This window comes from Panthera leo, chromosome B2, assembly GCF_018350215.1.
Source record: "Panthera leo isolate Ple1 chromosome B2, P.leo_Ple1_pat1.1, whole genome shotgun sequence".
NCBI lineage: Eukaryota > Metazoa > Chordata > Mammalia > Carnivora > Felidae > Panthera > Panthera leo.
In genome coordinates, this window is record NC_056683.1 from 130,644,967 (window position 1) to 130,657,426 (window position 12,460).

The 12,460-nt window shown below is 35.0% G+C and overlaps 1 protein-coding gene across 3 annotated transcripts in view; it reads right to left on the reverse strand.

Moving 5' to 3' along the window:
* Nucleotides 1-12,460, reverse strand: part of EPM2A (EPM2A glucan phosphatase, laforin) — a 106,927-nt gene that overhangs the window by 68,940 nt on the left and 25,527 nt on the right. The window lies entirely within an intron of this gene.

Genomic DNA, 12,460 nt, shown 5'->3' on the forward strand with positions numbered 1-12,460 from the left:
AGAAAAACATGTAAGCAAAATAAAAATAGGAATAAGTCACATTTGTTACAAATATGAAAATCTGACTCATTTGTTCTTTTCTCTCTCTTACAAAACATTTTACCTAAAGTTATTTGGCATAAAATGTCAAAAACAAAAAGTCCTTAACTCATTGGGCAATTCTTTGGGATATAATTCCCCCCCCCCAATCCAATAGAAGGTACAAGACAGCTCCTTTAATAAATCATCACTGATCTTCTTAGATCAGACTTCTCTTTTTCTCTTGATGACTACAAGGCACTACACCAATTTCTCCTTTACCCCTGATATTTAATAGATGAGAAACAAACCATACTAGCAGCCCCATTTCTAAAAATATATCAAATAGAAATATAACAAGAGTAAAAAATGATATATAGAGATACATGTATTAACAATACTATTTTAATAGCAAACACTCTAAACTATGTAAGTTCATCTATTCATTTTTCCACAAATACTTACTGATTGTCAAGTACACAATCCACACTATGCTAAGTCATGTTAAGGATTTGGGTATTTACTGTAAGAGCAATAAAAAAATGAAACATTTTAAGTAGGCTGGTAACGTGACCAAATTTTTATTTTGAAAGTATCTCTGTTGTTACAGAGTAAAAAATTAATTCAAACGCAATGAGATTAAAGCAGAAAAAGTCCATTTAGGAAAGGACTTCATTAGCCCAGGCAGGAGATGATGAAAGCCTGGAGGTAGAAAAGGGAAGGAGTGGGCAGATTCAGGAAGGAAAGGCCACAGGAATGGTGGATTAACTGGGTATGGGAGGTGAAGGAAAAAGGGAAGCAACAATGACTCTAGGCTTCTGGCAAATATAACTCAATATAGAGTTGTACCACTCATTAAGATGTGAAATCTGTAAGAGGTTGGAAGGGAAGATCGCTGGTCTGGTTTTTGTATGGGGCTTGAAGTGCCATTTAGATACAAAAGGAGCTGTCACATGCAGAGTTGGCATAATTGGTTTGACAGACCAGAGATCTGAACTAGAAAAATAAGCTTATGAGTCATCGAAGTGGCAACTGAGGCAAGGAGATAGATGAGTGACAAAGAAAAACAATATTGATGTAGAAGAAAAGGTTTCTAGAACAAAGTCTGAAAGCATCCCAACATTTAATAGCTAGATAGAGAAGGATAAGCTTACAAAGGATGTACAGAAATAAGTTGGAGAGAAAGACCAGGAGTGAGTAAATGAGGTGGAAAAACATGAATAAAACTGTAAATAGAGACTAAAAACTGGGTGAAACAGGGTCTGACTGTTAAAGGTAGTTACATCTGGAGAATGGAGTTGGGATGGGGCGGACCATTTTACTCTAAATTATTGTGAATTCACTCGATTTGTCACAGAGCACAAGTATTACTTTTTGGTTTAATAAAGGAATAATACCTATGGCTCCCACTGTTCAGTACAATAGACTTACAACAATTTAAATATTACAAATTAAATAAATACAATTATTCAGGAGCTCAAATATACATAAATTAAAATATTCAAGAAAAATTATTTACATAACATCAACCACCTCATCCCTATAATTAATTTTTGGAAATACTCATTTTTACACACACATGTTTCAGGAGAAGTAACAAAACATTTCTATTTCTTTCACCAAGAAGGTATCAGTGGAGGCCACTAGAAAGCTGGGACTCCCTTGGGGCGCCTGGGTGGCTCAGTCGGTTAAGCGTCCGACTTCAGCTCAGGTCACGATCTCGCGGTCCGTGGGTTCGAGCCCCGCGTTAGGCTCTGGACTGATGGCTCAGAGCCTGGAGCCTGCTTCCCATTCTGTGTCTCCCTCTCTCTCTGCCCCTCCCCCATTCATGCTCTGTCTCTCTCTGTCCCAAAAATAAATAAACGTTAAAAAAAAAAAAATTTAAGAAAGCTGGGACTCCCACCATACTCAGTAATAATAAGGTCAATCCCTTCAGTTGTCAATGGATGGGGAATCTGGGTAACAAGGCAGCACTCCCACCCTCCTAATGGAGAGTGTTAGAGGAATCCAGTTAAACCCAAAGATTTTAATAAAATCCAGAGTCACATTACATAATCCTCAAAATGGCCACATTTCAACAGAAAGTCATTCCTTACATCAAATATCACAAAGATCTCAAGCTAAATAAAAATTTTAAATGTTTGAAAGATGCCAACATCAAAATGACAGAGATGTTAGAATTATCTGAAAAGGATTTTAAATTTCAACAACCCATTAGAACACATTTGAAACAAATGAAAATATTAGAAAGTCTCTGCGCGCACACGCGCGCGCACACACACACACACACAAACACACACAAAATAGATGACGTAAAGAAGAACCAAATGGAAATTTTAGAACTGAAAAATATAACAATTGAAATAATAACCTCAGTGGATAAGCTCAAGAACACAGTGGAGCAGACAAAAGAAAGAATCAGCAAGCTGCAAGACAACAGAAATTAATCAATCAAAGCAACAGAGAGAAAATAGACCGAAAAAAAGAACAGATTTAGAGACCTGTGGGACAGCTGGGTTGTTTCTAGGTTTTGACTATAATACATAAAACTACTGTAAAATAAACAAAACTGCTGTATACATCTAACATTCATGCAGTTGAATCCTGAAAAGAGAAGAAAGTGTGTGGCTGAAAAATTCTTGAGAAAATAAGGTCTAAAATCTTTCCAAACTTGCCAATAAACATAAACTACAGATTCAAGAAGCTAAGCAAATTCCAAACAGGAAAAATAAAGAAATCCATGCCACTACATATCATAATTAAATTTCTGAAAACTAAAAACAAAGAAAAAATCTTGAAAGTAGCCAGAGAAACATAACAATTTAGGAGAACAATTCAAATGTGAGTAGGCTTCTCAAAAGAAGCCTATAAAGAAGATCTATAAACAGAAAAGAAATCACTGAACATCAGGAAGGATGAACAGAATAAGCAAATATAGGAGTAAAAACAATAGACTTCTCTTCTCCTCTTGAGTTTCTAACAAAAATTATAATGCTACCTGATATGTTTCTACATGTATAGAGAGGAAATATTTAAGACAATTCTATGAAGAAGGGGAAAAGGATAAAAAGGAAGGTAAGATTTCTCCACTTTATTCAAACTTGCAAAATAATGACACCATCAACTATAATAAGTTATGTATGTATGATGTATGTAAATAAAAATAAAATTCTAAAAAATGTTCAAATATGTACTATACATGGCATATAAAGGTAGGAAAAACACATGGGGAGAAAAAAAACAGAGAAAACTAAAATGAAAAAAATAAAATGACAAACTTAAGTCCTAACATAACCAATAATTACATTAAAGTTAAATAGGCTAAATACACCAATTAAAATAGAGTGGCAGAGTGAACTTTAAAAAAAAAGAACCAATTGTATGATATCTAGAAGAAACTCACTTCAAATTATATACAAGATGGAAAGTAAAAGTGTTGCAAAAGACATACCATGTAAACATTTATCAAAAGAAGGCAGAAGTGATTATGTTAATATCATATAAAGTAGAACCTTCACAGCAAAGAAAATTACTAGAGATAGAGAAGGAAATTATCTGATGTTAAAAAAAAACAATACTACACTGTTTAACTAACTTGAATTTAAATGGATAAAAACAAATCTTAAGTATCAACCTATCAAGAAGCTATAAGAATTCTAATGTGTATGTACCAAAAAATAGAGTTGCAAAATATGTGAAACAAAAACTAAGACCATTAAATGGAGAATAGACAAGTTGGGAATTATATTGGAAATTTCAACACTCTCTCTCAACAATTGATAGAAAAACTAGGAAGAACATCAGCAAGGAATAAAATAACTCAACGACACCATCAACCAATAGAATTTAATTGACATTTATAGAACACACCACACAATAATAGCAGAGTGCACATTTTCAAGTGTGCACAGAACATATACCAGGCTAAATCATATCCTGGACCATAAGATAATCTCAAAACTTTAGAATTAAATCACACAAAGTGTTTTCTCTGACCTCAATAGAATCAAACTGGAAATCAATAATAGATGATGGGAAAATATTCAAATACTTGAAAACTAATCAACATATTTCTAAATAATCTATGGGTCAAAAAGGAAATCTCAAAGGAATTAAAAACACATTGCAATGAATGAAAATTAAAATAGTATGTATCAAAATACTATGTGTGACATAGCTAAAGCAGTGCTGTGAGGAAAATTTATAGTCCGAAAATGCATACAGTAAAAATAGGAACAGTTTCAAATCAATTATCTAAGCTCCCCCTCAAGAAATTATGAAAAAAAGAGCAAAATAAATCCAAAGCAAATGGAAGTAAAGAAATAATAAAGATAAGAATGGAAATCAATGAAATTAAAAACAGAAAAACATTAGAGAAAATCAATGAAACAAAGAGCTGGTTTGTTGAAAAGATCATTAAGACTGGCAAACCTCTAACAAGACTGGCAAAGAAAAGTGAGAAAAGGCACAAATTACAAAAGAAAGAAAAGGGAGAAAAAGAAAGAAAGAAAAAAGGAAGAAAGGAAGAAAGGAAGAAAGAAAGAAAGAAAGAAAGAAAGAAAGAAAGGAAAAGGAGACAGGAAGGAAAGGGAAGGGAAGGAAAGGGAAAGGAAAAGGGAGAGATGTCACTACAGACTTTGCAGGCGTCAAAAGTGTAAGAGAGTACTATAAAAAATAAAACACACATAAATTTGACAACTTAGATGAATTGGACCATCCTCAAAACACAAATTACCACAACTCACTGAATATTAAATAGGTAATTTGAATATTCCTATAACTCTTAAGGATATTGGATGCATAATTTAAACCCCCCAAAAAGAAGTTTCAAAGCCCAAGTAAGTGGTTTCAATGAATAACTCTACCAAATGTTTAAAGAAGAATCAATACCAATTCTATGCAATCTCAACACAGGCATAGAAAGAAAGAAAGAAAGAAAGAAAGAAAGAAAGAAAGAAAGAAAGAAAGAAAGAAAGAACTGTCCTTATTTGCAGATGACATAACTGTCTAGAAGAAAACCCCAAGGAAACAATAATACTAATTAAAAAAAAAAAAACCTCCTAGAATAAGAGAGTTTAGCAAGGTCACATGATATAAGGTAATTATGCAAAATAAATTTTATTTCTATATAATAGCAATGAACATTTGACAATTAAAATTAAATACAATACCATGCACTTAGGTATAAATCTAAGAAAAACATGTACACAATTTATATGCTTAAAACCACAAAATGTTAGAAAAGAAATCAAAGCAGATCTAATAAGTGGAGAAGCATACCATGTCCATGGATTGGATAACTCAACCTCTACCTCTGATACAAAAATTAATTCAAAATGGATCATGGACTTAAATGTAAACTTTCAGAAAAAATTAGGGGAAAATGCAATATTTAGGGCTGGACAGAGTTCTAAGAATTCACACTAAACACAATCCAAAAGGAAAAATTTATAAATTTGATTTCATCAAAATTATAAACTTTTGTTCTGCAAAAGACCTTGTTGAGAGAAAAATAAGACAAGTCCAGATTAGAATAAAATACTTGCAAACCATATACCCAACAAAGGACTAATCTAATTTTATTAGACTATATAATTTTATTAGAATCTAAATAGACTAATTAGACTAATATCTAATTAGAATATGAGGAAAAGACAAGAAATGGCAGTTCACCAAAAAAGATATACAGATGGCAAATAAGTACCTGAAAAGATGTTCAACATCACTAGCCTTAAGGAAAATTCAAATTAAAGCCACAATGAGATATCACTACACACCTATAAGAATTTTTTTTTATTTTTATAAAAGAAAAAATAGGACATCAACTTCTATATACAAAGCTTGGAGAAATTGGATAACTCATACACTGCTAATGAGAATGTAAAATGGTACAATCACTCTGAGAAAATGTTGGCAATTTCTTTTAAAAATTAAACTTGCAAGTACTATACTACCCACCTGTACTCCTGGCATTTATCTCAGAGAAACTAAACTTTCCTTCACACAAAAACCTGTAGAAGAATTTTTACAGTTTTATTTATTATGGTCAAAACCTAGAAATAACCCAGATGTTCTTTAGTGTGTGAATGCTTTAACAAATTTGTGATACATCTATACCATGATTAGCCATAAAAAGGAATGATCTATTGATATGTGCAACAACCTAGGCGAATTTCCAAAGAATTATGTTAAGTGGAAAAAATGCCAATCTCAAAAAGGTATACATACTCTAGGATTTCATGTATTTAACATTCCTGAAATGAAAACATTTATAGAGACAGAGAACAGATTAGTGGTTGCCAAGGATTGGGGAGGGTTGGAAGGTTGGGGGGGGAGGGGGAATGTTGTGGTAATGAAAATATTACCACTGAGGGAAACAATAAAAGTTACACGGGATCTTTCCCTATTACTTCTAACCATCGCATGTGAATATACAATTACCTCACAATAAAAGTGAATTATCTTTCCAGATTGGAGCTGGTCATTGCCAGTTATTCATTAGCATTAATTTAGTGTAAGTAAACATACAAATAGCTCACTAAAGTAGGATAAACTAATATGTTATGGGCAGAAAAGTGGGAAAGGATTGATTTAATGAACAATAAACACCTATTTCCTGGGACCAAATTTGGCTATCATGTTATTTGTTCATCAAGGCAAATTTGGTAAGTTAATATAAAGTGAATAAATGTGAAGGAGTAAGACGCCTGCTTTCTGACACTCCAGTAAAAACCAAAGAAGAAACCTCAGAATTTAAAATCATAACACATTACTTCAAATAGTTCTACCAGTTTGAAAGTTCAGGTTAAAAGAAGTTTGTTCTTTACAAAGTCAAAAGTTTTGAAGTTATATTAGATAAGCAAAAACTATTTGGACAGTGTAGTCTACTTAAAATTAAAATTATAATTATTATGCACATGTTATTTTATTTGAATCTATCCTCTTTGGAATTTGACTACTTTGAAGTTTTTATTTCTAGCACATGAAAATAAATTCTGAACCTAACACATTAATCTCTAATTTTAGCTAGTAATTCACCCAAATCAAATCTCTCTCATGCCCCATCTGTTACTACCTCAAAAGTTATTGGTGCATAAAGTTGTACAAACATGTTATAACCATTACCAACTCTTCAGCATTTTGATATTCTGTTCTTATGGCACAAGTAAAACAAAATAAAACATAAAAAGTTTTTGTTCAGCGAATTGCCTCTTTAAGAGTGGATCCTGTTCCAGTTGAGCCCTTTGATAAATTGCAATATGCAATGGTAGAAAATAGCTGAGTTGGGGGCCAGTGGTGGGAGACAGCTGAACTGCCTCATAGACTAGAGGACTCAGAGGCAATTAAAGGAGAGTATGGGGGGGGTGTGTAAAGGTTAAGAAGGAAAGGTAAAATGGAGAAAGAGGAAAGAGAAGAGACAGTTCAGGGGAAAGCTACGTAAGGTAAAGTGGATAGTCAAAACAAGCTGGTCATGAGAACACCAAAGGGCAGTTAAAGACAAGCATTTTAATATTATTTTGAAGTTGTTTGCCCTCCTGTAACATCCCTCTCTTCTCTTCTTCCTCAACCCTCAAAATTATCTACTACATTCACACATGAATTTCTTATGTGGACAGAAAGAAGATAGTCCACTAAGAAAAATTTACTTAAAAACTGGATTCCTTGCCTACATTGAGTTGATGTAAAACAGGGCAACATAAGCAAGGCCACAAGAAGGTGCATCTGCTAAGCAGAGCAGAAGCAGGAAAGCAAACTCAAGGATGACCACAAGGATATAAACCTTCCCTGCTTCCACAGGCATCTTAGAGAGGTTCCCAAATTCTCACAACAGGGACTGGATAGAATCTGTAGTATATATGGGGGTGCCTGGGTGGCTCAGTCAGTTGAGTGCCCAACTCTTGATTTCAGCTCAGGTCATGATCCCAGGGTCATGGGATCGAGCCCCATGTTGGGCTCCATGCTGAGCATAGAGCCTGCTTAAGATTCTCTCTCTCTCTCCCTCTGCCCCTCTCCCCGGCTCACGCTCTCTCTCTCTCTCTCAAATAGATTAAATAATTAAATAAATATCAGCACCCATACACACACACAACAGAATAAAGTGTTAAGATACAAAACAATAAGATCTAATAAGAAAATGATACATAATACAACACATAGAACATGTTTACTTACAAGATTTTTGTCTTAGTTCATTAAAGAAATGCACAAATCTTAAGTGAAAAATATAAGTAAACAACATTTCATGCTACTGGCAAAAATAATGTTATTTGGCTAATGAAAGCTAGGAAATCAATGACTACCTGAGGATATGAAGAAATTTCTATACTAACTCAGGCACACAGACAAAACCTCATTCCTGTAGAACAATATTGCATTAAAATAATAGGAAGTTCATACAGTTAAGAGTCCATACCTATAGTTAGAGCTGAAATAACATCTAAGAAAAATCCAGTAAAAAGCAATCCAACAAATTCGGGAAAGAGCTCCAAGGGTTTTGATTAAAAATGATAGTAACTCCAAACACAAAAATGTGGCCCACTTAGCCATGATAAAAAACAGGAGTTAGACTTAGAGATATGAAAATGCTATTTGTTAAGGAGGCTAGAGTTTGGAGAACCAAGAAAGAAAATATCAAATGCGACAGGATGATTATGGTAATGAGTCAAACATCTGGCTCAGGTATGTGTGTGTGTGTGTGTGTGTGTGTGTGTGTGTGTGTGCGCGCGCGCACGTGGGCACATGTGCATGTATGCACTTGTGTGTGTGACTGTCTTTCAAAGTAGAAAACAGGATTAATTATGATTCCTATTTTTATGGCAAATAGTAAGTTGAAATGTGGGGTACATCAATATCATCCTTTCTGTATATCTGGACATACAAACCTGCCCATTCCTTTTAGTCAAAAATGAGCCACTCACACTAAGACATTTACTTGATGGAACTACAAGTCAGCAGGCTCATCCCTAACCTCTGCACATAATAGATCTGGCCTCACTAATAATCAGACTTAAGACCATTCATATATGCCTCCAATCCTATGAGGTCATCAACAAAAGTCCTTGAGACAGTTGTTTAGTAGGTGGGTATGATGTGTTGGTCCCTTCAAGGTGACCTTGAGGTATACAGAAAAGAGGAGCAGCAGGAGTGATTAATAAAGCTCAGCCTTGGGCCCACTCTCTGCCAAGCCTCCGGGGGTGGGGGTGGGGGGGGGGGGAGGGCCTTTTAGGTAAAACTCCCAGAACAGTCTTGACCAGTCCCAGCTAAGACTTTAAGGAAAAAAGTTAATACCTGCCAAGCCATAGAAAGCAGAAAACATTACAAGGGAAAACTTCCATGATTATAGAAAAATATAGGTGAAATGGAGGCTTACATCAAGCTAGGTTGAAGAAATATAACAGAAAAAAAAAAAAAAAAAGAACTTACAGAAAAAGAAAAATTCAATAGTTATTTTCTTAAAATATTTACTAATAATTTAAGAGCTCCTTGTTATGAACTAAATTATGTTTCCCCCAAATTTATATGTGGAAGTTCTAAAACCCCAATGCGGGCTGTATCTAGATATAGAGCCTTTAAGGAGGTAATTAAGGTTAAATGAGATCATAAGGGTGAGATCCTAAACCAAAAGGACTCGTGTCTTTACAAAAAGGGGAAGAGACACCCGAGATCTCTCTCCATGCACATATAGAGGAAAGGCAGTGTGAGGATACAGTGAGAAGGCAGCCAACTGCAAGCCGGAAAAAGAGTTCTCACCAGAAATCGAATTTGATGGTTCTCTGATCTGGGACTTTCAGCTTCCAGAACCGTGAGAAAATAAACCTCTGTTGTTTAAGCCACCAATCTAGAATATTTTGCAATAGCGGCATGAGCAGACTAATGCATTCATACCCAAGAAATATCCTAAAGTTTAATACATATCCAAGTATTATTGAGAGCTTGTGTATCCAGCTCTGTGGTAAACTGAGGTTGAAAAATGAAATTTAAAACATGATTCCCAATGAACGGACCCTTGTTAGTTACACAAAAGTTACACAAAGCAATTAGTGAATGAAACAAAGCTACCTTAAATTATGAAAATAATTGTAAAACCATATGACAAAATACTAACACATAAACGAAATATTCAAGAATGGCAAATAGGCTTCCTTTCCAATGCGATTTTCAATGTATGGTGACTGAAATGCTACGTTAAGATATATTTTAATGGGCAACTGGCCCACTGGGAAAGAAAACTATGATAGATTTATGATGTGTACATGGATGTGGAAGACTGAAAAGTGGAGACGGCTGTATCCGTGTGGGCCAGAATTACCAAGAAAGGATTTGCAATGGAGGGGATGGCTCTCAAGTTGTGACTGACAACAGGGTATGTTCTGGATACGTAACAGAGAGGACAGCAATGTATGAATGAGTATGATTCAAAGCAGGAAGTAGATAACAGCAACAAATCTGTTTATTCCAGTGGGTAGAGTGACAACACAATATAGACTCAGGGGGTTGATCCTACTTACCAAATTCTAAAGTAAGCACAGTAAAACAACTGACTTGAAAAAGCAGAGAACAGAACTACCACTTGACTAGCCATTAGTTAAGAACTCAGATTTTTTTCTAATGCAGAAGATTTACACTAATTAGGGATTCATGATGATACACACATTTCAAAATGGGAAGCATCTCGAGGATTGAAGCCTCTCTTGAAAAGTATGCCAAACAATGGCATAACCAGGCAATTATACTTCCATTTAAATTTAAATATAATAACAGAGCTCTCCTTCTTATAAAATTTTTAGGGAAAATCTGAAACTAAGATTGTTATTAATAGGCTTGACTCAAAGCACCAAGACTGAATTATTAATAATTCATTCAATGTGATGATAGTCTAGAGCAAAGCCAAAAGATTTGACCATCTGATTTGAAGTGATCAAATCTTTTGGTAGCTAATTATGCCTTGACTCAAGGGATTAAACAAGCAGATCAGCATATTAAAATGCTCCATCTCTGCATAATTGGATATATTTTCTGGATATTGCATTTACTTTCTGTGTCACATGCAGAGATGCTTATTCATGTGTTTAATAAATTTTTTCTTAATTGCTCTAATAATTTTTAATGTTGATTTTCCCGCTGTCATTTAAACAATTTTTATGATAGTGTCTAGACTTTTGCTGTTTGTAAATTGGCAGGTCAATTTCTCTCACCATAGCACTCCCAGAATTGAGTAGAAATTTTATCGTGTTTCATCATCTGAACACAAATGCAAGTCACTCTAAAATAGAGGAAGCATCTATATTAGTATTAGACTCCCTATATAGAAGAATATGCTTCCGACCAGATTTCACCCCTTTGTTTTTCATAGCTTCATGCCCACTACAAAAGCTCCTGGGTCACCTCGTGTACTTTCAGACAAATAATGTTGAGGCAGAAGGTGATAACCTTCCCTACAAGGCACATCTCAAGAGTGTGAACATTTAGATGCAAAGAACACAAAATAATCATATTCACCCCAGGACTCTGAAGAACACTGAGGATTATTTTACATTTAACCTCCTCCTAACCAAGCAGACATGCATTTTAGCGGTTCCATGGTAAGTAAATGTTTGGCATAAAAATCTCTCTTCAATTAAGATTTTCTAGAGTGTCAAGCAAATGGTTTAACAAAGTATTCCCTGATCTAGTTCTGAAGTGAGAACCATCTGTAGTGGCTTTGTGTTTTGCTTTCCTCCACAGAAAAAGTATTTTTTGATATTATAGAGTTGATGCAAACATCATGCAGGCATGACTCTAGTTACTGGAAAGAAACTAGACATGTACAGCTAACTCAAATAGCAAATAGAGTGGTCAAATATAATTTTTAAAGACCAAGTTGTTTCTGAAACTGATGAGCCACAGTGTTTTCAATGTGATATTAGTGAGATATTACAGGCTGTAAAAAATAAAAGAGGGCCAATCAGAGACATTATCTTAGAAGTTACCATAGCTATAAACATAAACTACGTCTGTATAAGACATAGTTGAAGAAGGGTTTTGCTGGTCTCCGGACTTTGTCTGATTCCAAGCAACAGAAAATCTGACCAACAGGGACTTCAACAAATACAGGTCTATCTCTCTCATAATAAGAGGCATAAAGCCAGGCAGCCCAGAACTGATGTAATACCAAGTGCTTTTTGACTGTCCGCTTTGCCACCCTTCACACATTGACCTTGTTGTCACACTTGTCACCTCATGTTCAAAGGCTGACCCCTAGGCATCACCGGACGGACACTCCACTTCCCAGTCATAAAAAGGGGGAGGGACCTAGGTTCCTTTTCATGGGAAACGTGAGAGCTCTCCTGGGAACCACACCTAAAAAACTTCTTGCATCTCATTCACCAGAGCTAGATGACACAGCTCTCCTGAGACCAACTGCTAGCCCTGGGGGGATAAGAGAACCACACAGATTAAAGCA